This window comes from Lissotriton vulgaris, chromosome 2_1, assembly GCF_964263255.1.
Source record: "Lissotriton vulgaris chromosome 2_1, aLisVul1.2, whole genome shotgun sequence".
Lineage (NCBI taxonomy): Eukaryota > Metazoa > Chordata > Amphibia > Caudata > Salamandridae > Lissotriton > Lissotriton vulgaris.
The window spans coordinates 1,610,186,972-1,610,213,965 of NC_141687.1; positions in this window are offsets into that span (position 1 = coordinate 1,610,186,972).

The following is a 26,994-nucleotide window of genomic DNA, read 5'->3' on the forward strand; positions in this document are numbered from 1 at the left end:
AATTACCTAGCAATAGTACATAATGTTATACTAAAATACAGTGGGTTGGTGTATATTAAAAAACAAGAACATAACTATAGTGTATGTCACATGAAGTCCTAAGTAGATGTAGCTAGTCACTAATATTAAATGTTGGCATCGAATGCCGCTAATTTATGTACCTGACCGCTACTGACTATGTATACTCCTATTACTGATGAGTGCCACTGATATAGATATTCCTGTATAATAATATTGTCACGGTGAATCCTCTGAGCAAATCCAGATCATAATTTAAATTAATAGACTATCGGAAAACTTGTTTACATTGAATGCAGACACAATTGTATGTCCGCATTAGACGTTATGAAGCCCTATATAATGTGAAAACTTAGCAATATAAAGTGCAAAATGATTAAAGTGATAAAGTGCAATTAGTGTTAAAAATCTATATACCCATATTGAGTTCTAAAATCACTTCTATATAAAACACTTCTAATAAAACTGAATATTTTCGTTTTTTTTTCATAAAAAGGTTTTCTTAAAAATCAATGTTGGTGATCATAGGATGGTATATGTACTAAAAATACTGATCATGAGACTGAGACTAACCAATCTTTCAAATCTACCATATATAAATATATACTTAAATATATCATTAAGTGCAGGGATAGATGATTATTACAGCGAAAATATATCCTATTGGCTATAGAGGTAATAGTGCAAATCTTCTGTGGTATTGAGGCCATTAGGGGACTTGCTGTCGAACTCGGTTATCATGTGTGTTTCCAATTGTCTCAATTTAAGTTCTCTATTGCCACTACGAGTAAGTACAGGAATTGTCACTACTACATAGTATTTTAAACAGCTAAGGTCGTTATTGTGTATTGCCTTAAAATAGCGTGCTACTGGATAGTTGTTGTCGTTATTCACAATAGCATGCAGATGCTGTAAAATCCGTGTGTGTACAGGGAGTTTGGTACTCCCTATGTAATTTAAATTGCAAGTACATGTAAGAACATATATGGCAAACTCTGTATGGCAAGTAAAGGGGCCTCTTATTTCTCGTGGCTGTGTGCTGAATGGGACAGTGTAGTGAGTGGTGTTGCTGCCAAATTTACATGCTCTACATGTAGAACATTTGAAGAAACCCTGCTTGGGCTTTAACCAGGTAGTATTCATGGTTAATTCTGGATTATTTTTGACCATTTCTGTCCTCATAGATTCAGCTCTCCTAAAAGTCAGGGTGGGAGCTGCAGGTAAGATTGGTGCTAACACCCCATCTGTCCGCAAAATGTGCCAATTTTTCTTAATTATAGCATGAACCTGTCTTTGTTGCTGACTGTAGGTGATCAGCCTAGGAGCAATGGAATCTTCCTTACTAGTCTCATTGATGTCTTGTGTGGTGGATCCTTTGTCCAAGGGGAATCTCTTTACCGGAGTGCAGCCTTTTTGGCAGCTTCCTGAAGTAATTTGTCACTATACCCACTCACTGTGAATCTTTCTAAGGCAGTTTTTGCATATTTTTCATATTCAGTTTCTGAGCTGCAGATTCTTTTCAACCTCAGCAGCTCTCCATACGTAATGATTGCAATTAGGTGTTGTGGATGGGAGCTAGTGGCATGCAGTGTACAATTGCCTACTGTTGGCTTCCTATGGAGTGTTGTGTGTATTTCGTTGGCTGCTATATATATTGTGGTAGCCAGAAAATCAACACTGACCTTATCAATATGTGATGTAAACTTAAGATTACTGTCATTAGTGTTTCTTTCTGAAATAAACAATTTCGCACTCTTGATATCTCCATCCCATACAACAAAGACATAGTCAATGTAGCGATACCACTTTACTACATGCATGTCCACCATCTGTTTGTGTTGCCCTCTGAGAGCCTGCTCCTCCCACCAACCCATGTGTAAACATGCGAAGCTAGGGGAGAAGCAGGCTCCCATGGCAACTCCTCTTGACTGTTTATAGACTTGTCTGTCAAACATAAAATAGTTATTAAAAAGGCACCATTTCATTAATTCCAACAACATGATGTTATGATTGTAACAGTTCAATGGCCTAGTATCTAAAAAATGTTTGACACTTCCAGTCCTCTTTCGTGCTCTATGCTCGTATAGAGCGATTCAATGTCTAAAACAATCAGTAGGTATTCTTCTTTCCATGTTATTTGTTTTAATTTTTGCAAAAAGTCTCCTGTACCTTTAATAAACGTAGGAAGCTTCAAAACATGAGATTGGAGAAAGTAGTCAATGTAACGACTAAAGTTTTCACACATACCTCCTCTTTGTTCTAATCAGATCATATCACAAATCACTTTATTTGATCTTATTAAAATAAAGATCATAAAAAGTAGAATAGAGATCATAACAGTATGTTAGAGCATGGATGACAATTTTCATAAAATGTCAGTGCATTCACTTAAATCCTATATAATACATCAAATCAGAGTTTACATAAGACTATTATGCATGAATAGCAAATAGTAAAAAATAATTAAAAACGTAGCAAATATATATGGAAGCTAAAACCTTTCACAGAAGCTAAAACAGTCCAGGGTTTCATAAACTATCAAGTATCATGTATTGCTTTATTTGGGAAAAACTGATACAAACATAGCAAAACATTCATAATGGAAACAAAAGTTCCAGAATTTAAACAATACTAAGTTAAAAAAGCAACATGATCAGCATAGTTTGATTCCAGTATGCATGAGTTAAGAAAAATGGAATTGTTTAAAATTACATTAAAGGTAAAAACATTTAGCCAAAGTGTAAAATTATTAAAATCAAACTAAAATCAATTGATATGGGACCAACATTTAGCAATAGACTAAACATGTGCAAAGTAAGCAATCAACTATTCCCTTAATGATTTCTGCCTTAAGGCCCACACCCATCCTAGGTAGTTAGCTACCGCTATTGAGATAACTGGCAAAGTGCTAGTGCATATCGGCCTTTCGGCTTCGGAGCTTCTATCGGTACCCAATAGTCTACACATTGGAGTGAACCAAACACGCCTCGGGGTTGCATATGCAGGACAGGCAAAGAGAAGGTGAGCAATCGTTTCCCTTTGTCTACCACAACCCGGGCAAAGGTTAACAATCTCAGCAGACCACCTAGAGGTCATTGACTTCAGGGGCAGTGAACCCGCTCTGAGTTGGAAATACAGTTTCCTGTCCCCAGGCTTGGTGATAGTATCCAAGTAGGGTTCGAGCCTGGGTGAAAGTTTTGCCCCTAGAAAGACCCCCGCCATGTATGATGAATCAGTGGCGCTCCAGTCACGATATGTCACCTGCTCCCAGTAGTTCTCCTTTTTAAGATTCTTAGATGGAAATGTGGCTTCATCTGGACTTTCCCACAGTGTTTGAATGCCCAGAGCAACCATGCAATCCTTAGGATGTCTTAGCCACCGGATCTTATGGTAGGAATCAGATTTTATAACATTCATAAACCCAGCAGCATAAACAGAGAGCTCAGGCATCGTCCATAACCTACGCCAGTACAAAATAGGGCATAGCTTGGCGATGTCTGCAATAGCCTTCCTGTCCAGGTCGTATCGCGGGGGGAGTAGGGGTGTGCTCTGGGGGAGAATAGTGATGCTACGAAAAAAATTATTTTCAGAGAGTGTCAGAGAAGCCGTCTTCTCAAACCCCCATAATTCTGTGCCATATAGCGCGGACCTAACAGCTTTACAATAATAAACTTGGAGAACAGGCTTAATTGGTTTAGTTAGCGACTTTTTGTGCTCCAAGCTTAATGCTCCTGCAATCTGGCGATGCTTGAGGGTGGCTAAATCTACATGGTGATCCCATTTGAGATCCTTTCCTAAATGGACACCCATATAGGTAAAGTCATTGACCATTTCAAGGGGTTTCCCATTCATATAAAATTTCCCCTTAAAACTAGGATGCGGATTGAAATTCATCAATTTGGTCTTTGTCACGTTAACTTCAAGGCCTCGCGCTATGCAAAACTCTTCAAAAATAACTAAAGCGTGTCGAAGGCCACTAGGGGTTTTAGAGACAATTAACGTGTTGTCCGCAAACATTAAAAATCTGAATTTTAACACCGGCTAAGGTAGGGGCATCTGTATTAACTGGTAGAAAGTAATCAACAATACCATTGATGTACAAGGAGAATAAAGTTGGGGCATTGGCGCAGCCCTGCCGCACCCCACGTACTACCGGGAATTGGGCGGTAACCATACCCTGGCCCCCCATTGGATTTTGGCATAATTTGCCACGTGTAGCCTCATAACCATGGTCAAAATAGCTTCAGAGAGACCCAATTTCTTAAGTGTGGCCCATAACTGTACACAAGGAACAAGATCGAAGGCTTCAGTTAGGTCGACAAAGGCAGTATAAAGGCTGCCCTTGCCTAGACACACAGTCTTCCAATAAATAGGAATAAACCGGAAGACTTGATTAATTGTGCTAATGTACTCACGGAAGCCAGCTTGAAACGGGGACAACACATTATTCTCCTCAGCCCAATCCAAGATTTTATTCAGGGTCATCCTCCCAATTACTTTTTGAATTGTGTCAATTAGGCTAATAGGCCTATAATTTCCTGGTTGTGTTCTATCGCCTTTCTTGTACACAGGAATGATTACCGCCCTTTCCAAGAATCCGGGACCGGGGCTCCTTTTGCTATTGCATTTGCCACCAACTGGATATATATACCCCATTGTGGCTTGTCATAAAGAAAAACGTCAGCAGGGACGCCATCCGGGCCCAGAGCTCTCCCTCCTGCCATTGGGTTAAGAGCAGCTACTACATCAGCATAACTAAAAGCGTCATCTATGAAATAAATAAATCTAGGGACTTCCATTTGACTTTCTAGAGGATTACGGGCATACTGCGGTTTAAAGTAGTTCACCCACCCTTCCTGAGAAACAACATTTTCAGGCTGATCAGACTGGCCCCCTCTACCCCACCTAATAATGTTCCAGAATAATCTGGAATTCTTATTACCACTAGCTTCTTTTAGCTCCTGCCAGTGTAGCTTGTCCCATAAGTTCTTGGCCTTGGGGATATCTTTTTTATACGCCTGTCTTCCATGGCGGACAGCTGCTAAATTGCCAGCCCTAATAGCCTCACTCAAGGATTTTCTTGCTCTCCTATAATCCTCATTGTACCACCGTAGCGCTTTGGGAGTCGTGTTAGTCTTGTTTTGGCAGAGGCCAGGAAATAGGCATTAATACATTCAAACAGAGTATCATGGTTTTGGGTTACCCTATTCCAATCAGTGCCTGAGACATTAACTTGCTCTAGCGTCTCCAAAACACTATTAACCTCCTTAATTATTTGATTCAGTACCTCCTCCTTAGGTGCTATACGTTCCCAGTTAAGTCGCCTCATGTCATTAGAAGAAACAATATTTGGGGGGCACAAATCAGGGCGGGGGCAACTTCCATCCACCACTTATGGGTAACACACAAAGGGTTATGATCGCTTTCTATACGAGCGACAACCATCATGTCGACTATTGTATGCCAGAGCCTCAGGCCACAAAGTACATAGTCTATTCGACTTTTACTATGCCCGTTGCTAAATGTTACAGCCCCAGCCCTGTCCTTCTGAGTCCTACCATTAAGTGCCCTAAGTCCCCTCTCGTAGCAGACAGAGTTAATCTGAACGATAACCTCTGGCCACTTCTTAACGGGTTTTAGTTCTAACATGGGCACCCCCCACTGGCAGTCCTTATCCTCATCCATAAGATTACATTGGAGAGCAGCCAAAGGGCTCGAAGGTTGTGTTTAAGTGGCCCGCAATGATCACATTATTGGCTGCTGAGTGATGCTCGATGAGGGAGTCCAAGGCCGCTATAACCTGAGACTTTCGCCCTCGAACTCCCCTTGCATAGACATTATAAAGGTAAAAATAACCCATAGGACCTAAGTCCAGTCTTAGGACCTGAATATCTTTACTCCCTGAAAACAATTCTTTAAGAGTCAAAGGAGGTTGTTGGTGCACCCAAATAGTTAGGCCACCCATCAGACAGCCCTTGTCCCCCTTGGTTGCTGGCACGAAAAAATTTAGATAACCGGAGCAAAACTGTGGTTCAGAAGCCCAGGTCTCCTGGAAGAGACAAACATTAAATTGACTAAGGAATAATAGCCAATCAGGTGATGATATCTTAGTGCCCAAACCTGGTATGTTCCAAGACATTAATGTACCACCCCTATGGGCACAGTCATTAAGGAATGGAGTACAGTTCCAAGAATTTGCCTCAAGCCATCTAATTGGCTGGAGGCTAATAGGGGGACTTGCCGGCCTTAAACTAGGAAATGACCCCCGAGGAGAAGGGGTGGATGGACTTTTATTATCAGGGTACATTTGGCCCTCCTCAGAGTTTAAACAATCAGTAAATGAACTAACTGGCCATTTATCAGATGGTACTCCCATAGGGTGGCCACCCTCCTCAACACTAACAATCAGGTCCTCAACACTAAGGCTGTCAATTGTGTGAGTTTCAATGTCCAGCCTTTCCCAGTAGAGTTCACAATACTATGAATGAGCAAAGCTGGGGAGGATACACATAAAAGTCAATCATTATTTTCCAGCCCAGAACACCCAGTAATGCCCCCTAAACTCTGATCACAGGATAAGTGATTCTGAGATAATGGGGAAAACTTCATAAGCTTTATTCGGGAGTGTACTGGAGGGCTGGATCTAAACTCTAAAGCAAATAAATTCTCGGCCAACAGTTCCGTCTTCAGGGTCAGTTTGATACAGTCATACTGCTCAGCTACAGAGGTAAGCCTAAGTTCCATAGTGATGTCATCCCTAATTATAGATCGGAACCCTCTAACATGGCATAGCCAATGAATGGCTTTGTTAGTCAATGAGTCTGCACTCTCAAACTTTCCCCCCGTTGATAACTTGGGAACATTTGTCATAAAGATTTTAAACATACTGGATGGCCTACTGGGTTCCATGCCCTTACTTCTGCTAGAGATTATGCCTCTGTCCTGTGTCCTATTAGTGGCCCCCGACCTGAAATTAGGTGTCAGATGCTCCCTCCCTGGTCTATTCATCCAATGGGCCAGCCTGTTTTCAGGAGTTATCAGGGATTCATTTTGGGGGTTCCTGCCCGGTACCAAACTACTTGCCCTGATCTACCCACTGTACGGAAGTTTGGTTTTGCTTGTGTCTCCGACTAACCTGCCCTCACTCGATGAGTTTGGCCTACCACCAGTAGTCTTCAAGGGGAAAGCCTTAGCGTTTGTTATGCTAGTATTTGATTTGGTGCTTAACCCCTTACTTGGTTGAAGCCCAACCACGCGGATAAATTTAGTATCAGAGTTTTCATGGATGCAATCTCATCCCTCAAAAGAGATACTAAATTCACCAGCTCGTAAACATTATTTGGAAGATTAGTACCCATAGTATGACGTTCCAGTGAGGATAGTGGCACGTGATTCGGGAAAGGGCTATAGGCAAAAAAAATAGGGTATGAGCCAGTGTCAACTAATTGCGGTGTCACAGGCCCTCCACTGTGGACGTTTGCTGGGACAGAAAACCTGTTGACACAAGGAATAGATTTGTCACATAAAGGTGGGTAACTACCATCCGTCGGGGCAGAACTATCGTTAGCCGCAACGGGAGTACTCTCTAGTTCTACAGTTGAGAACCCTCTAGGGACAGAGCCAGATTCATTCAAACCCTTTTGTTTTGTGAGAAACATGGCAGGGATGAAAGGCGAAACAACTCCCCCACTCTCGACCCCCACACCACCCACATTCTGCTGGGAAATGCCCCCGGATGCATTAACTCACGTCTCGTTGGCCAAGATACTCTCACATTCCTCAACCAGGCTGTCAATTCGATCAAGGACAAAATTAGTGGCTGCATGCCTTGCCACATTCCTGGCCTTCTTCCTCTTACGCACTTTGGAAGAGGCCCCAAGCTCAGTACCTCCCCCCTCAGTTGCCTTGCGCTTCCCCATTTAGCGCGCCCTTCTTTTCAAAATGGTAACCAAAAACTAATTAAATAAGTTTCAATTAAGACACTCAAGTCCAACAGTCCACCAATGATTCACCTGCTATCACGAACAATGTCAGGGGCATAAAACAGTATCTTGTCAAGGGATGTAATAAGTTATTTCATGCTCCACTAAGTAAGATGTCAGAGGGGTGGCCCTGCCCTGGCTCTTCCTGGCAGTGACGGGCCCGCCCTTGGCCTGGGCTTCGCCCGGGCAGCGCCCGGGCACGACCGCACGTGTCCCGCGCTGCGGGAGTCCCGACTGGGCTTTAAGCGCCTCCCGGCGCAAAAACGCGGCGTCAGCAGCCGCTAAGGAGTCTGGGCAGTGTAGTCTCCCCCGGAGTAATGGCCCCCGGCGCCTTCAGCGCTCAGGCCGGCGTCCTCACTCCTTCCCCGGCGTGAAGATGGTGGCAACAGCAGGTATGTGGCAAGTGGCTGGTACAAATGGGCTCATAAACTAATATAACAGTGTTGCAATCTTTGGGTAATCGAGAAATAATTAATATTGTAATATGCATATTTCCATTAAAAATGGGCCTTATACGAATAAAATATATTAGCTATAAAACGGATCATTGATATCATTAAGGCCCAAGTGATCTCCTAGTCAATAATGACCAACAAAGGTAGGACATAAGGCAATAGCACACATAATAATCAGACAACATTTGAAGGAAGTATAAGTTCTAATCATGTTGCGAGCATCACCCAGGTATCTATTGTGATACTGCCTTGCCATTGCTGTACACTACGCATGTCAACAGTCGCCTCTCCTATGTTCATATAATGCTTAAAGATAGCCTTCAGGAGACGGTCAATATATCCATAGTCCTTCTTAGGCACCCTGCACACAGGTCTTACGCTTGGGACTCTGCCAGAATCGTCTATTATGTCAATCCATTTTCCTTCATCAGTATCCCTCTTTGTAACCAAAATGAACTAGTGGTGCTCTAGTTAATTATACCAACAGTGGCTATCTATCTGTCTACAGTCGCAATGCATTGTATCCTAATACCTCTGCACTACTGATCAAATAAGTTTTGTAGGACACCTAATTAAGCGAAATAAACACAAACAAATATCGTAAAACAGACAACTTTGTTGGTAAAAGTATTGTATAGGCGGAGTTCTATTTCATGCACAACATGCACACATTTTTTAAAAAATGTGGTTTCACAACTTACATGTTTTTTATTTTTTTTTACAATTTAGGTTTTTCAAAAAAAAAGAGCCCCTGTACAAAAAAGATTCCATTCTGTGTCTGACATCTAGAAGGTTTAATGATTAACAATAAGTAAAATGTCAGCCTCGGCCGGATTTACAATGTTAACCAAATCTTTCTGTCAACCAGCAGTTTTTTGGCAGATCTCTCTTGCATGATTCATGGAGGACCAGTAAGAGGCTAATTGCTTAAATTAATTTGCCTAAATGACTAAGCAAGAGATAACAAAATTACATCTGCACTTGTTTGGCCAAGATTCAACAGCAACGGTCCGGTATTACCAGCTGCTTCTAGACAACACTCTTGCAGAAATTAAAAGCTAGTAAAATGAATTAATGCGCTTTTTTGGTACGTTAATTTGCACTGAAAGGTTCCGGGGTGCAAAACTGCTGAGAAGATGAACCATGATAATTAGAATTAATGGGACTGTTGCATGTTTTTTTGTATCTGAAGTTTTAAAATCATGAACGGCGCTGGGACTGGAAACTGACATTCCCATAAATCTGTATGATAATTCAGCTATTAGTATTAGAAGGATTAAGCACCATGGTTCCAGCGTGATCCATCACATGACACATTCCATTCCATCTGTCATTGTAGCAGCTAAGGCACGGTAGCTGTCCTTGAGGAACCCGTGTGAAAAGCTATGGGAATTCTAGGAATTATTGGAATGAATGCTGTGCTATAATGACTTGCCAAATCTCTGTTTTCCACATAGGCACGAAGACCATTCCCATGTACTAAAGCCATGTTATTGATGGAGCCAAAAAACAGAACAACATGCAGCTCAGCTCATGGGATGTTCAGGCAATTATGGTTTTAAATTTGTAGGGTTGGGTTTTCATTAGTGCATTAGTATACGAAAACGCACTATAAATACTGTACATACATACATAGATAGACAGACAGACAGATGGACGGACGGAAGGATAGATAGATAGATAGATAGATAGATAGATAGATAGATAGATAGATAGATAGATAGATAGATAGATAGATAGATAGATAGATAGATAGATAGATAGATAGATAGATAGATAGATAGATAATCGACCTGGCAGCCTCAGGGTAATCTTCCCACCATCTTTTTGTTTACTGCCTTCACAATTTGCTGAATCTTTGTGTTGGCCTTAGGACTCTGAGAACATAACCACTGGTAATAAGTGCCAAAGTGCATGTGCTTCTTCCCTAAACATGTGTGTAATTGGTGTATACCTGATTGATCTATTTAATTTACTTGTAAGTCCCTCGTAAGGTGGTATACCATATACCCAGAATCTGTAAGTTAAATGCTACTAGTGAGCTGAAGCACTTATTGTGCCAGCCCCAGAAGTAGCCTATCAAACCTGTCTCAGGCCTGCTACTGCAGTGTCTGTGTATGCAGTTTACTGCCACTTCGACTTGGAATTTGAAACTACTTGCCAAGCCTTCAACTCTCCTTTTATCACATATAAGTCACCCATAAGGTAGACCCTGGGTAGCGCTAGGATAGGGTGCTATGTAGGTAAAAGGACATGTACTTTTATGTTTTGCATAACCTGGTAGTAAAAACAGGCTATTTCGTGTTTCACTACTGTGAGGCCTACTCCTCTCATAGGTTAGCATTGGGAATTCCTTGATTTACTTTTAAACTGTAATTTCTGATCAGAGAGAAAAATCATTTTCTTGTTTCATAAGTTTGGAATGGTATTAATAAATCATACTTACTGATGAAGTTGGGTTTAACCTTACAATTTTAGAAATACCACGCTTAGAAAGTTGACATTTCTATGCACCTACTGCTCTGTGTGCCTGACAGCCTGTCTCTAATACACGTCTGGGATGGGTGATAGCTACACATTGTGCACTACCTCTAGACCGCCACAACACAGAAGGATAGGTGTGTCTGAGTAACCATCTACATACATCTGCATTCTGATGGCCTTGCCTGGGCAGGATGGAAGGCAGGGGATAACTCTTCACGTGAATAGATAGTGTCCTATCCCCGCACAAAGGACTGATGTACCCCCCAAAGATAGCCTGGCAGACAGGCCTGGGCTGAAATGGGAACCTGTGCACTTCAGAGAGCGGCTTTGAAGTCACCCCCACACATCAAATGCACTTAAGGTATAAGTACTGGGTCTCTGATGCCCACAAATCAGACACTTCTGGATCTTAATTTGACTAGGATTGTGGCTTCTGCTTTGACATGGTGCATACCTTTGCCAACCAGAAACCCAATAGCTAACAGATAAATAGATGCATACCTCTAGAATTCACCCTTTCAAGACCTACTTAATACTTTTTTCAAATGCTAATATCTCCAAAAAGCTTGGTTAAGTGGTTTTTGAGGTAGCAAAAAGCAACATTTCATATGCAAGCTGTTGGGGTGTGAATGACTCCTGGATGGTGTGCAGTTGTGTTCCCCGCCGTGATCGCCCAGTTGCATGTATCTGGTATCCTAATTTTGATTTTGGCCTTGGCATCATGTTAATGTAGCATATGTGCAGACGCCAAGCTCATACAGTGGTGGTGGCAACTTACAATATATTGTGAACATGTACTTATTTATGACCAGACATTTTTGTTGTGTGTTGCTGGAATGAAGCCTACTCGCCCACTTGTGTGAAGATATGCTTCTAAGCTCTTAATAGGTTCCTAGTGCTAATAGCCAGAGTCTTTGTTGCTCGTATTTGTGTCCCGCCTCTATGGTACATGCATGGTGTTTGAGTGAGCCAGAGAAATAGAGGTATATATAATACATTCTAGATATCCCTGTCCTGGCTTTTACATAAGATAAAGGTGAAGGGATTTTCCCAGACAGTGCAAGTGTAGTGTTGGCATTACTCAAGCTGGAAATAGGAAACCTAGATCTTAAAGTGAAGGCACTAGAGACAGGGCTCATTTAGAAATCAATTTGTCTTTTGCAAGGTTCTGCTGATTAGTCTTCTTGAACACTGCCAATTGGTGGAAAGCAGAAAACAAAGTGGGACTACAGACTGTTTCACATGGTGAGGATACAGTTAGATGAGGCCTCGTTTTTTGTCTTTCACTGACTACTTCTGCGGTTTGACTGATGACAGACAGGTGAAGAAACTTCACACCTCTTTTTGCCTCCATTATATGTGGTCCAAGTTGGAGACTATCCGACTCTGAAAACATCACACTTACAAAGGCTCTGTCTAGAGAAGAGCTTGGAAAATACCCTTTCCATGAAGAGTGATCTGCAGCATGTCCGAGCGGAGCACCCAGAAGGGAGGACTGAGTAAAGCGATCTGCTGGTCCTCAGTGTTGACAGTCAAGTAGTCTCTCCAAACTGATTCCTGGCAAAAAACGTGAACTTGTGACTACAATTGCCAAGGACCAGTTAGGGCTGTGAAAGCGTGTTGAATTCTACCTCTACGTTGTGCCACCAGCAAGCTAAAGATGTGTCCTAGTTGTGGCCATGCCTGTTCAAGTTGCGATTACACTGTGTATAGCCACTACTGTAAAATCATGTGCATTTCACAATTGTCTTGTGTGGCGATTGACCTGTGAGTGGTTGCAAATGCCCACTGTTGTGAAAGTCTTGTGCATGCCATGAGTACCTGCAGGATATTTAGCACATGCCAAGTCTGAAATTGCCAGTTATAGTCAGTATGTACAGGACTGAAACATGACCAGCCAAAAAGGGCTGCACCTGCCTTGTGCTGCCTCACCTAATCAGGGTCCTGGAAAGAACCTGCTGCCAATCGTGAACCACTCTAAGCCAGGACTGCTGCCTCCCCTTTTGCAGTGCACTCTATTGAGTGTGGGCAAACAGATGAAGCAAGAAACCAATGAGAGCTGCTGTCTGGCATGCAGCATCCCCTTTGAGAAGGTGTGAATGCGCAAGAGTGTGAGATGGCAGAGCTGATCCAAAGGGACTATTCCACTGCTTACTGGTAAAACAACGAACTGTGATAATGAGAAATGAGCACACTTATTTGGAAGTGATAGATTCTGCACCTCAGCTTTCATCACACTACTATCTTATAACACATACCGAGGGACCTCCTAGACCCTGAGGTCAGAGATCGTAGATGAGTGGAAAAGTAGGGAGAATGCAGCAAGAGGAGGAGCACAGCCTGAATACAACCCAGATGCACTAAACTGCATCCTGTTTGTCATGTGTAATAATACATTCTAATGTCTATTAAATACATGTCATTCTATAAAGATAAGCTTGGTGCTGGACAATCTTTTATTGAGTTGTATGATGTTTGAGCTCTGAGCTTGAGCACCCTACCACTATCTCCCTCAGAAGACTGTGACTGCTCACAATCGCTACAAATGAGAGTCAACTGTAGAAAAGGTTGTACTTGGCCCAGTTCACAGATATATAGCAGGTGGTATTCCAGGATATCAGAAGCAAATGACCTCAACCCCCATGGTTGAGACTCAGTAGCCCCTGCTGCCACACACAAACATAAAGAGAACTGACCTATTATCATCCCTTCTACAAATACATTGTCTACAGGGCAAAAGAAATGAACCAGTTCTCAGATAAATCAACTTACATCAGTCTATGGGGGAGATAAAGGTTCTTCCCTCAGTTGGTCAAGCTCAGTGTGTAGTCTTAATATGCTAATCAACAAGTCACTGAGCCTTCACCCACCCAAGTGCAGCATGCTTCCTCACTGGCCCAGCTCATTACTCATTTCAGAGTTCTTGCAAAAAGTGGTCTGAAGATTATGGCAGGTCTTTTGGCTGTGGTAGTACACTCAGGAGAGAAGGAATCACAGTGATGTGCCCCTTTGATAATGTAATATTCATTTTTTTCTTCTGTACAGATCTTCATGAAACTTCAGATGCCAAAATGTCTAATAAATCTTTTCATTGATGTGTTCCAAATTTTGTGCAGATTCTTCATGGAAAACTCCCCCAAAACGTGGAATTCTCCATTTATGTTAGCTCTGCAAACCTTAGCACACATACATTCCATGCAGACCATAACCTCCACATGCAATGACATGATGTATTACTATACCATTAAAAGAAAGAATGAAGGCTATTGATAGAGTATGATCACTTTCTGTATGTGTTGGCATCTACAGATGTGGGGTGAAGTCTTTTTATTTATAGTTATACATTTTTTTGTGGTCTGCAACCTTGCATTTTGTTTGCAGGATTTTGTTTGTATGGGAAGTGTTTGAGATATGGTTTGCGGAGCTAACTATAACTGGGGTATATCTAGGGAGGAATCTGTGAGTTTTCTATATATTTCTTAATGAGTTATGACCAAAGCTAATCCTAACTTTACTTTAAATTTGCTTTTGCTGTGAATTTCTGGGATTTCAATACATTCAGCTTCTATTAAGCAAACCACTCCACAGCCAGCTAATCCCCTCTGCTCATGGCCTTCGAAAAAGTGTGGTGAGTGTTGGGTGCACAGCACAGTGTTAGGCCACGCTCTTAGCCCAGTCCATCTCCATTACCCAACTCTATGGTACAGATTTTACCAACCTCTGACAAGATAAAATCTGACCCTTTGAGATTCAAACCTCAGACAGTGGTAGTGAAACATGCATCCTGGCAATGAGCCATCAGACACACTGTAAACCTGGCTACTTGTTTGTTCTCATGCACGTGTACCTTACCTGTGGAAGGTTATGTTCTTAACTACTCTGCTATGCAATCTGCCCTAGAATGTGCACTAATGTGATATTTTTCTGCAAAATAATGTGAGCCAGCATTTTCTCTGGATAAGTTTGCTCACCTTTGCTCTGAGTCTGTATAGACCACCAGTGCCACAATTCATCCACATTTATAAGTTTTTATAAAAACATGCACACACAGATTTAAACACATTTTCATATCCATGAAAGCTTAAACACTTTATAAACTTAACGCAAAAATGACTGAAAGTAACCCTTTCAATGCATGAGTGTCATGATAAGACTGGGCTGCAATGGAACAACATCAGGGTATAGGGGGGCAATTTACATGAACACACTGGCAATACAGAGTCCCACTCAAATTTAGATATATGCGTATCTGTGTATTTCCTTTCTGACAGATATTTTAAGCCTGCCAAGCTTTCTATATATTTTGAAAGAGCACAGTTGTTGGATCTAGTCCATATATGTGTCACAAAGTGCCTACACATTTAAAAAAAAATGTCATGACTTTCAATCCTGGTCCCTTGTACATGGATGGCTTTAAACATCTGGCACTGGTAAGGAGTGAGTTGAATGTCCTTGTGTTAGATTGCTGTAACACACGTTGGGTGGCATCAGTAAAGGAGACATATAGTGTTTGCGTGAATTCCACACATTTTCTACACCCTGCTAAATGTTTGTTCATATAATTAGTCTCTAGCTTGGACTGTGCCCAGCTTTCAATTAATATTGTACACTGCCCACATGGTTTATAACTTATTTAATACATCTTTAAGCCTGCAACCTTACTGGGACTACGAAAAACTGCAATAAAAGTTCCACAGTTTTTGTATTACTGCTCATAAACCATACACCTAGTCCCTTCTGGTCAGTTAATGCCTGTCCTCATTTTATATTTCACTTTACACTTAAACTTTCTTTAGGCTATCTATCCTCTGAACATCTTCCACTCTTCTACACTGTCTATTGGTCCAGGGTCTCCCTCTAAAGTGGCTTGTGTAGTGGATTGTGGTGCATCATCCACACTCTAGGACCTGCGTACAGCAACCACAACTGAACTACCACCAGCCCTCCCGACACGTTCTCAAGCCCTCGCACACATTCCCTGCACCCGTCGTAGCCACAGCTCCTTTTCCTACATCACTGCCAAGACATGGAACAACCTTCCCCTCCAACTCCATACAGCTTCCTCACTGGCAGACTTCAGAAACAGACTCAAGACCTCGCTCTTCGGCAGAGAAACAGGGCCCACATACCCCCAGGGTGACAGTGTTGCACTTACAAATGACTGATTGATTGCTTGACATTTTTCAATCTTGCAGCTGCACAAGTAAGGTTTGTGAATCATTGTTATATAATCGTATGCACTAGTGTCAGGTGTGTTATGTGCTCGACTAGTCTGCTATATAATCAACTTTCTGGTCTTTAAAATGCTAAGCATTATTTAGACTTGGTGGTGTGTGATTGCCTTACAGCAACGCCCCCCATTAGAGTCAGAAGAGTTGGCAGGAGGTATCCACTGGAAGACTGTAAAATCAAGTACAATATTGATTCTCAGATTCATTTCACAACTATCCATGCTTTTACAGGATTTTCCTTATAAATGCACGAAGATTTGCCATTCTGTCTTTCCTGCTTTTAACTTGTCAGTTTTTAAGTTGGTATGAAAAGAAATCAGGTAGGGATTTTATGACACCAAAGATGTAATGATCTTATCCTGACAATTACAGGTCTTAATAAAGTGACTGCTCTCCCTTTCTTTAATTTAACAAAGAAACAGCTTCTTCCCTCTGTCACACTGCACATGCTAACATGAGAAGTAAGTGATGAAAACATTTGAAGAATGGAAGAGATACTATTGTGCTTCTTATCATGCATCAGCAGAAGAAATACCTGGCATTGTGGGTGCTTGTATATCAATATATTAGGTGTCCAATTACATCAGATGACTCATTACCTTGCAGGTAAGTACACTTACACATACATATATACACACAAACACACTCCGTTAAAAAACACAGTTGAAGGCAGTCATGGTTACAAAATAAACCCTAAAAATCTCTTAAACTGACCAGTTATGGTTTGGTTCACATATGTGCAATTATTGTACATTTGAAAGCAATTATGATGTTATTAGAGTGGTCTAAGGAAGAGATGTAGTCTTTCTTCGATATCGATGCAAGGAGCCAACACCGGTTGTCTATCTTTTATGTTTGTGTCTCCACACTTAAAATGGTGGCTGTGTTTATGTGCAAGTTGACTTTTAAAAAACACCTCTGTGGTCAAAATTCTTTGCAGTTCAAACCAATACATCTAACTTCATGAACACGATCCTGGATTGCGAGTCTTTTGTATTAAAAACCCAGAATCAAGGTTTCCTGTAAGTGACAAAAGGGTCCTGGCACCCATGTATCGCACCAGACCGCTCAGGCGAATGTAGTTAGCAGTGTTGAATGTTTTCACACATATGTATATATATATATAATGTCAGACTGGCAGTAAACTAAAATATTGCACTGCATATGGGTCTACGCTTGTTTTTTTCCTGCATATGAAATTTGGAGCTATGATCGAGTTGAAGCATATATATAAATATACATTTATATATTTTGTTTTTCAAGCTCCATTCAACACCTTGACTTCCACACTCGTGAGCGGGTACTTGGAAGTGCAACGGTGCAGTTGCAAATAATATTGTGCTAATACAGAAGCAAAAATCCAGCACTGTTGGGAAAAAAATCAAATTTATTAGCACTTCTGTGCACGCAGACACGTTTCAGCCATTGCAAAATCGTGTCTCTGTGCACAAAAGTCCTAATAAAAAGGGATTTTTTCTCCTTGGAGTGCTGGTCTTCATTTCTGTATTAGAACTATATATATAGATATGTTCACTGAAAAAACCATAGGTTTCACACATTTTATAGTTAGGAATTAGCATTTAAAAAACCTTGTAAATTCACTGAAAAAAACATTGGTTTCACACATGTTATAGTTAGCTGGACATTTTACTCATACCAAACCATTGAAATTCCCCCGTTATATTTAGTTCAGCTAACTATAACTTGTGTGCCCGCAATCCACTGCTGATGACGTCACATATTTCACCACTCATGACATGGTCAGTGACATCACTCATGACATCACTGATGACATCTCAAATGACATCACTGATGACATCACTGATGACATCATCCACTGAATTTGTGTCTTTCTGAAAAATAAATATTTTTTATATATGTATATCTAAAGGTCGATGCAAGAATAAATGGGTAAGTAAGTGTCTAAATGTATGTTTTCTTTGTAAAATTGATTGTATAACTGACTTATTAAGTGTATCTTTGAGGAAATATGAATTTTTATGGTCAATTGTGTCCCCTATCGTAGACCCCAACGGCTCCATGTACGTGCTTCAAGTACATGTATGTTCCCTCCACTTCCAGCTATGAAGACGCAAATACATTTGCGTCCAACGTTAACATGTCCTCTTTCAGATCCGCCATGAATGGGTCGAATATTCCGTTCCTAAGTATGCCTTGCCACCGTCTTTATATGGTGCACCTTTCACGTTTTTCGGCTCTGGCGAGTTAGGCCCTGATTTCTGCCCTCGAGCCTTTTCCTGCCTTCTGCCTCTGGATGCTACAGCCTGGACCTGCATCTGTATCCCTGACCTTTGTCTTACTCCCTGCGCGGCTAGCAGTGCTTGGCTCGGCCTGCTTGCCTGCCAAGACTGTATTTTGCCTTCAAGTTATCTGCTCCGCTCCTCAAAAATACATTCCTGTCTAGTAGCTTAGGTAAACATCCTTCCCAGCTGCAGAGCAAAGGGCTCGGCCTTTCTGTCTCCATGCAAGTAATTTATTGCTCCTGTTACCATGGTAGGCTCATGGCCCCTCGCATTTCACGCAGACACGTAGTCACATATGCACGCATTAATAGTCAGTATAGAGTAGCCTCTGCCCAAGAGACCTTTCCTTCTAGATAATATAGTTCCCCAAACACAAGATATCAGATATGATTTAGGAACGAGTTGATCTGACATGCCAGACTTCTGTCTCTTTCCTCTGGTGCTAAATGTCAAGTCCCCTGCACCCTCCAGCCTCACGTCAGTCACACGTCATGCTGCTGCGCGCGCATCCTTGCTACAAATTTCTGCTGACACTGCAAGATTCCACTATGTCTCCACCCACTTGTGTCACTTTCATGTGACGTTTCTAGCACACACCTCTGAGTACGCTCTAGTGCACGCCTTCTGATTACGTATTGCTACGCACATGTATTCTTATCTCGTTTCTCTCAGCTGCTACGCCTTCTGTATTGCTCACCATTATGTGCATTAACTATAAAAGTTGTACTCTGTCAATAAAGTATTGTCTATCCCTTCCTGATCCTTTATGGTGAAAGGAACATGATATCCTGGTTCGAACCATTCCATTTTATGGAATAAAACCCATTTTGAAACTCAGCTGCCACGGACTTTGTCTCTTTATTTTCGATTGAGTTATTTTTATTGAACTTTACCGCATAGAAATTCCGATGGTAAATTACTATTTACCACATAAATTTGGCGCCCGAGCAGGGACCCCTCCCCCACCCCACGCGCCGGTAGGTGCGTTGCAGGCTTTGTCCCCTGCCCCAGCCAAGACGGACAATTACGCGTACCCGCAGGATTTCCTGTATCTCCTTCAGGCTTACGGAGGTGACGGAGACTGCGATCAGCACCCAGACGAGGCGGTGAGGAGTGCGGAGGATCCCGACCAGAGCCCAGCCGAAGAGAACAAGGTCCGAGGTATCTAGAGGCCCACCAGTTTCGAAGTATCTACGTCACGAGTCGAGTCGAGTCCAGTCCGGTCCAGTCCAGTCGAGTTTCCGAGGCCTTCCGTTCCGTGCTTCCCGGTGAGTACCGTTGCTGGGGACGCATCTAGACGGGTGCATTACTATGTATCCGGTAAAGACGGGTTTGGGTACACAGACCCGGTCTGCACTGTTTTAGCAGTGTATCTGTACTGTTTAGCAGTATATCAAGACATTCAAGGGTTCAATTTTGTTCTCGTTTTAGAGTTCTAGTTCCAGAGTTCAAGGATAGTCAATGTGTGTTCAAACAAAATGTTTTTATGTGATTAATGTCGTGGTATGAGTGACTGTTTGATATACATTACTGTGTTTCTGTGTCAAAAGTGTGTTCAGGTTCAAGTAAGTATCGAGTACCGAATAACAAGATGCCATTATTCAGTAAATTAAGACAGATAGGAACTAGGAAAGGGATACTAGAGGAAGCAATTCCTGTCCCACCCAGGGACACTCCCGGAAATTTTATGTACCATAAACATGGCTTAGATGCCATACTATATCTAGATTTATGGGCCGATTATACTAAGAACCTAGAAGAGAAATACAGATGGCCCGTTACAGGGACATGGGATGCAGATTGCATCATGAGAGTAGAAGAAAATACACGAAAGAAGACTGCCTGAAAGAGAAATAGATACAGACAAGAATGAATCCTCGGAGGAGGAGGAACAACCAGAAACGACAACAGGAGCATTGCAATTACCAGCTAGAGAAACGATAGCATATGTAGGTAAGGGAAGACCCTTTAATAATTCAATACGTCCGGTACGTCCAGAAAGTAAGAGACTTTTTCAAGCAGCCATGTCAAATCCAAGGACTCCTGAACATTTGTTTCAGGCTACCGATAAAATACTTCAAGATCGAATGGGGTACCATGTACTCAATTCCATGGATGAACAAGAACTAGCCCGGTCCGCCGTACAATGGGCCGAAAATTCTAGTACGTATAATGATGATGCAATAGCTCAGACGTTTTTGAGCCTTTCCCCTGATGAACAGAAATTAGCTAGTGTATACATGATTCAGCATCTCATTACGTCATTTAAAAGCCAACATTCTGATCCAGGTCCCTTACCGGACATATTGGTAGAACTGCTCTCTAATAGATGGAGAGGCCTAGGTACCGATTTAATTAAAAAAATTCTAGAACATAGGCACAAGTATAGTACTTTTCTGAAACCACAGTTTATGTCAGCTCCACCACCCCCAGAAAGAAAAATGTTTTACTTCGACAGACAGAATCCCTTACGAGAAGTACATCCAGTAAGAAAAGATGATGACACATTAGAACGTGTATATGTATATACACCGCTCACTAAAATAGAATTGCTAGAAATGAAGAAACTAGTACCCTGTCACGATAAGGACCCTGCAGGTTTTCACCGAGAAATTAAAGATATGCTACTCATGGGTGACTACACGTACTCAGATATTATGAAAATGTTAAAAGTACTGTTGCCAGCTGGCATTTACGAGAAACTTAAAGAGAAAGAATGGGAGGTGGGAGATAAAAAGATTAATTGGACCGAAATAGAAGACGAGGAGAATGGACGCACTCCAGGGTTAGGCCTTGGGGAAAAAGCTAAAGCATTACCAGGATTAATTGTGCAGGTTTTGCCGAGATTATTGACAACGAAAAAGGAAGACTGGACGCAATCTCAGCCTGTAAACAGAAACACGATGAAGACACTAGTGATTATTATTCTAGATTCGAGAAATGTTTTATTATTAATAGCGGCCTGAAACCAAGTAGCGAGTCATACCTGCACCTTTTTGTAACCAAATTAGTCGAGAATTCCCTGCCACAGGTTAAGAACCGTGTATATAAAGTTGAAAGTACATGGCAAGCAAATACGCCATCCCAAATGTTACAAATGTTACAGTACCACCAGAACAGAATTAGAGAAGAACAAGATCACGAACAAAGACGTATGAAAGATACGAAAATGAAAATGTTAGTCGCTCAGTCAGTTCCAACTGACGGTCAGAAAAGGGGTATGACACAGTCTAATAATTTGGCGGCTCCCGTTAAAGGGACATGTAACTACTGTAAACAGCCAGGCCACTATGTAAATGAATGTGCAGTCCTGAAACACAACATATCCACCGGAAAAACTAAAGAGAGACCCCGTCAGCCTAGACAGGACCAGATCCAACATCAGGTCCAGCAACATGTTCCACAGAACACCCAGCCAATGCATGATCCCCAACAGACAGTACAGACAGTAGCGGTACCACAGTCACAGCCTATTGCCGCAACACAGCAAGTATCACAACAGATGTACCAGTATGCACAATCTGATTATCCCGATTATCAGCGATACACATGAAACAGCCTAGAGAGGGAGGTTGGCTTGCCTCTTATTGAAATTCCTGTAGATCAAGAGGGTCCTTATGTACATAGTCAAGTATTAGGAAAGGATAGAAAGTTTCTGATTGACACAGGGGCAAGTCGCACAACAGCAAGTCAATAAGTCACAATGAGGTTCCAGGGGCACCCCTCTCAGGCTCACAGAATGTTTCCCTTGGTTTTTCAGGACAGCCTATTGTCAACGAAGTATCGAAACCTGTTCCCCTAGCAGTTGGTCCATTGTCACGTACTACAGACTTATTGCTTACGAAGTCATGTCCAGAAAACTTGTTAGGTATCAAGACACTGAAAGCTCTAGGAGCAGTAATATGTTGTTCTCCGGAAGGAGTTAGACTGTTTTTACGTGACTTTAAAGGTCACTAAGTATTAAGAGATTTTGATGTCAGATTGAAAAATGTACCAGATCATTTGTGGGCAAAAGGCCCAACTGATGTAGGTTGTATGCACATTACACCATACCGAGTTACACTCAAGCCAGGAGTTGTACTGCCCCGAATCAGACAATACAAGCTACCACCCGATGCTGTAGTGGCTTTACTGAAAATCATTGAAGAGCTCATTGCACAAGGAGTGGTTGTAGAAACCGACTCCAATCTATGTAATTCCCCTATCATTCCGATTCTTAAACGTACTGACCCGAATGCACCACCAGTTTATCGGTTGGTGATCGATTTGCGAGAATTAAATAAATGCATTGTACCACAGTATCCTTTGGTCCCAGACATCTCATCATTATTGACTGCTATTGATTCAGAAGCGACGTTCTTCACTGTAATTGATCTCAAGAACGCCTTCTTCAGTGTCCCCATTGATCCGGAAAGCCAATATCTCTTCGGATTCTGTTTAAATGGCCGTAGCTTCAAATTTGCACGCGCACCTCAAGGATTCACAGAAAGCCCCAGCATCTACAGCCAAGCATTGAAAAGTCAACTTGACAGTATTCACATGCCAGTTAACACTGCCCTACTCCAGTATGTCGATGATCTGTTGATCACCGCCCGTAGCGAACCTGAATGTGAACATGCATCACTGACGGTTTTACATTTTTTGGCTGACAAGGGACACAAGGTGTCCCCTTCAAAGTTACAATTCTGTGTTCAGCAAGTGGTGTACCTTGGGCACTTGCTGTCCAAGAGGGGGAGACAGCTAACACCTGACCGCATTGAGTTAATTGCACACTTACCGAAACCCAAGACACAAAAGGAAGTGCGGGCTTTTATTGGCCTCACCTCTTACTGCAGACAATGGATTCCCCAGTACGCATTTCTAGCCAAACCACTGATACAGTTGACAACACAGGAGGCAGCGACTTCGACTGTCCTCCCTTGGACTCAGGAACGCACACAGGCTTTTGATGAATTAAAGAAAGCTCTATGTCAAGCACCAGTTTTAGCGACACCATGTTACAGCAAACCTTTTACACTTTTTGTTACAGAACGTGATGGCACAGCATTATCTGTCCTCACGCAAGACCAAGCAGGTTCATATAAGCCGTGTGCTTATTTTTCGAGTACATTAGACCCAGTAGCCCAGGCCCTGCCTGCGTGCTTAAAATCAGTTGCAGCGACAGCTTTAGCAATCCGACAAAGTGATTCTATAGTGTTAGGACATCCCCTGACAGTACACGTTCCACACTCTGTGGAAGTTCTTTTAAACAGAACACAGACTCAACACTTGACTATAGCACGACTGACAGGTTATGAATTGACATTGTTCCAGCCGCACATAGAAATCAGACGTTGTAATATACTCAATCCTGCCACATTGTTACCTTCGAACATTACAGATCCCGCTCCACATGACTGTATAGAGATCATTAATGCAGTAACCAAGCCCCAACGAGACTTGACAGATGTTGCACTGACTAACCCAGACCTGACACTCTTCGTAGATGGTTCTTGTATGAGAACAAGCACAGGAGAATTAGTGGCCGCATATGCAGTGACCACTGAAACTGAAGTCAAAGAAACACACCGTATTGATACACTGTCTGCTCAAGCGGCAGAGCTCATTGCTCTGACCCGAGCCTGTATAATAGCCAAAAACAGGAATGTTAACATATACACAGATTCACGTTACGCATTTGGAGTCGTACACGACTTCGGTGTGCTCTGGCAGGAAAGAGGTTTCTTGACCTCTCACGGAGCCAAGATCCAACATGGTCCCCTTATTCAAGAATTATTGAAAGCAATACATTTGCCATCAGCGATAGCTATCATGAAATGCAAGGCACATACTAAAGTTACAGATTCTATTTCCCAGGGTAACGACCTGGCTGATCGAACTGCAAAAGACACAGCTCTGACTCATACCCATGTAGCTGACATGACAAAGACAATAGTTCCGACGCCGACACATTGCATGACAGTTAAGGATCCAGCACTAGATGTACTTGACATACAGACACATGCTACTCCAGACGAAATAAAGAAATGGACTGAACTAGGAGGGATCCAGACAGATCAGGGATGGATGACGAAGGGAAAAGCCACATGGTTTCTCCCCGACTCTATGGTTCAAGTTATGATCAACACTGCACATAGTCCAGCACACCTGGGAGAAAAAGCCATGTTAGACAGTTTACAAAATCTCTGGTACAACAAACATTTACGAGCAGCAGCAAAACAGAAAGTGTGTACTTGCATGATCTGTTGTCAGTTCAATCCAGGTAAAAGCATCCCCGTAGAGCAAGGTGGATTCAATACTCCCGATTACCCTTTTGAAGTCCTCCAGATGGATTATATCCAGATGGAATGATGTCGAGGATTCAAATATGTCCTCGTAGTTGTTTGTGCACTTTCCCGTTGGACAGAAGCATATCCAGTCCCAGATTACACTGCTCCGACCACTGCCAAGCAGCTGGTTCGTGAATTCTTCCCACGGTACGGTTTGCCTCGTGTCGTGTACTCAGATAACGGCCAACCATTCTCGTCCGAATTAATGAAGCAGGTTTCACTCCTGCTAGGATATCAGTGGAAATTACATTGCGTCCGACATCCCGAGGCAGCTGGTCTCGTGGAACGCCACAATCAGACATTGAAAACACGTCTTGCTAAAATCTGTGCCGAGAAAGGGGTAGACTGGATAGTCGCCTTACCAGTTGCATTGTTTTATATGAGAATGGTTGCACATTCGAGAACAGGGCTATCCCCGTATGAGGTGGTCTTTGGTAGGCCACCGAATATGTGGGGGACGCCTCTGCCTCGAAAAATTACTGATGTTGATAGTAATATGTTGACCGATTACCTTGCCTCCTTGATGTCTGCACTACAATCATGTCGTTCACAGGTGGCTGCAGCCTTTCCCGACAACACCGAGGTGAAGCCGCACGAGATTACACCGGGAAACTTCGTTTTTGTACGCAATTTCGACAGGAGAAGCCCGCTGGAGCCCCGCTGGCAGGAGCCGAAGCTCGTCTTATTGACCACAAGGATGGCAGTGAAGTTGGAGGGCCGCAAAGGATGGGTCCATATGAGTCATGTGAAAAAACTTTACGGATCGCCGCCAGAGACTGACTCTTCCTCCCCCCCTAAGGACTGCCCAGATTCCAGTGACTCTAAACTTCCCCTGGTAGAGAAAACTCCTCAACAAGAGTATAAATTAAAACTGAGGTCTAGCAAGTCAGACAGTTTAATTGTTTAAGTCCTCCCCTAGGTGAATCGGTTAGACAGTTTCTGACATGTACCCGTTAGACCCCAATAGAGAGAGAGATAGACAGAAACAGCTCAAGAAACGAGAATATTGTAAATCTCTTCGTAGTCACTGTATTGTGACATTATTGATTTTGTTTTTTCTGAGTCTTACGATTATTGCTACAAGTATTCTGCTCCACATGTATTTCCCTCTTTCCATACATGCACATTTCTTTTCAAACAGCACTGTCGAGCATACCTTCAGTGAACTGCCCCCGCATGAATTGTCTTACCGACTTGCGCTGCGCAACAATACTTTTATCAGTATGTTACATCATTCTCATCAGACCAGCAATGCTACTAATTGTTGGATATGTGGCCGACTTCCTCCCTATCAGAAATACAAGGGAGTCTTGCCCCTCTTCCCGTATCCGTTCACACACAATGGTTCCTGTGGTGCCTGGTTTAGTTTAATAAATTCCTTAGACTCTGAGTCCGTAGTCTACGAAGGCAGTTGGGTATGGGGAAATTTGAATACAGTTCTACATAAAGCATGTTACCCTAACAAGGAGGGTCTTCCACAAAGGACAGGGACCGATCTAGAAAATGAAGTATATGGATTAGGTAATTATACACTCAACTTCATGATTTTAAATGTTCAGTCTGATACAGGCCCAGACTTACCCTCTATGTCAGTATTACCCGTTAAAGGCGAATTATGTGTCAGAAAGAATGGTTCAGTACCTCTAGGTCATAGTAAATGTACTACTGTGATCGAATTCAGTGATAAAGGCAGGTCTACATTCAAAGCTACCCGCCATTCCTATTTCATTTGTGGTCATACAGCCTATATACGTTTGCCACTAGATTGGGATGGGACATGTTACATTGCATTCCTTCTGCCACCTGTTTTTCTAGCTCCACCTGATTATCATAGAAACTCCCATCTAGTTCATAGACCCAAAAGAGATCTCCCACTTGTCGACTATACTGAAACGGCATGGGAACGATACACAGATTTCAATAAAGGTTTCTTTCCCTATTTAGGTGCTGTCTTCAATAGTAAATCTATACGTCACTTAACCAGAACCCTCGAAGCAGTAGTGAATGAAACTACTTCCGCCCTAGGTAACTTGACCGAGGAACAGTCTGCTATGAGACTTGTCGTTCTTCAAAATCGTCTCGTCCTTGACGTCATCCTGGCCGATAGGGGCGGGGCCTGTAAAGTCCTCGGATCGAGCTGCTGTGTTTTCATTCCAAATAATGCACCGTCAGTATATAAAGCCATTACACGTCTCCATAAGATTGCAAGTCAGATACATCAGAATCCAGGT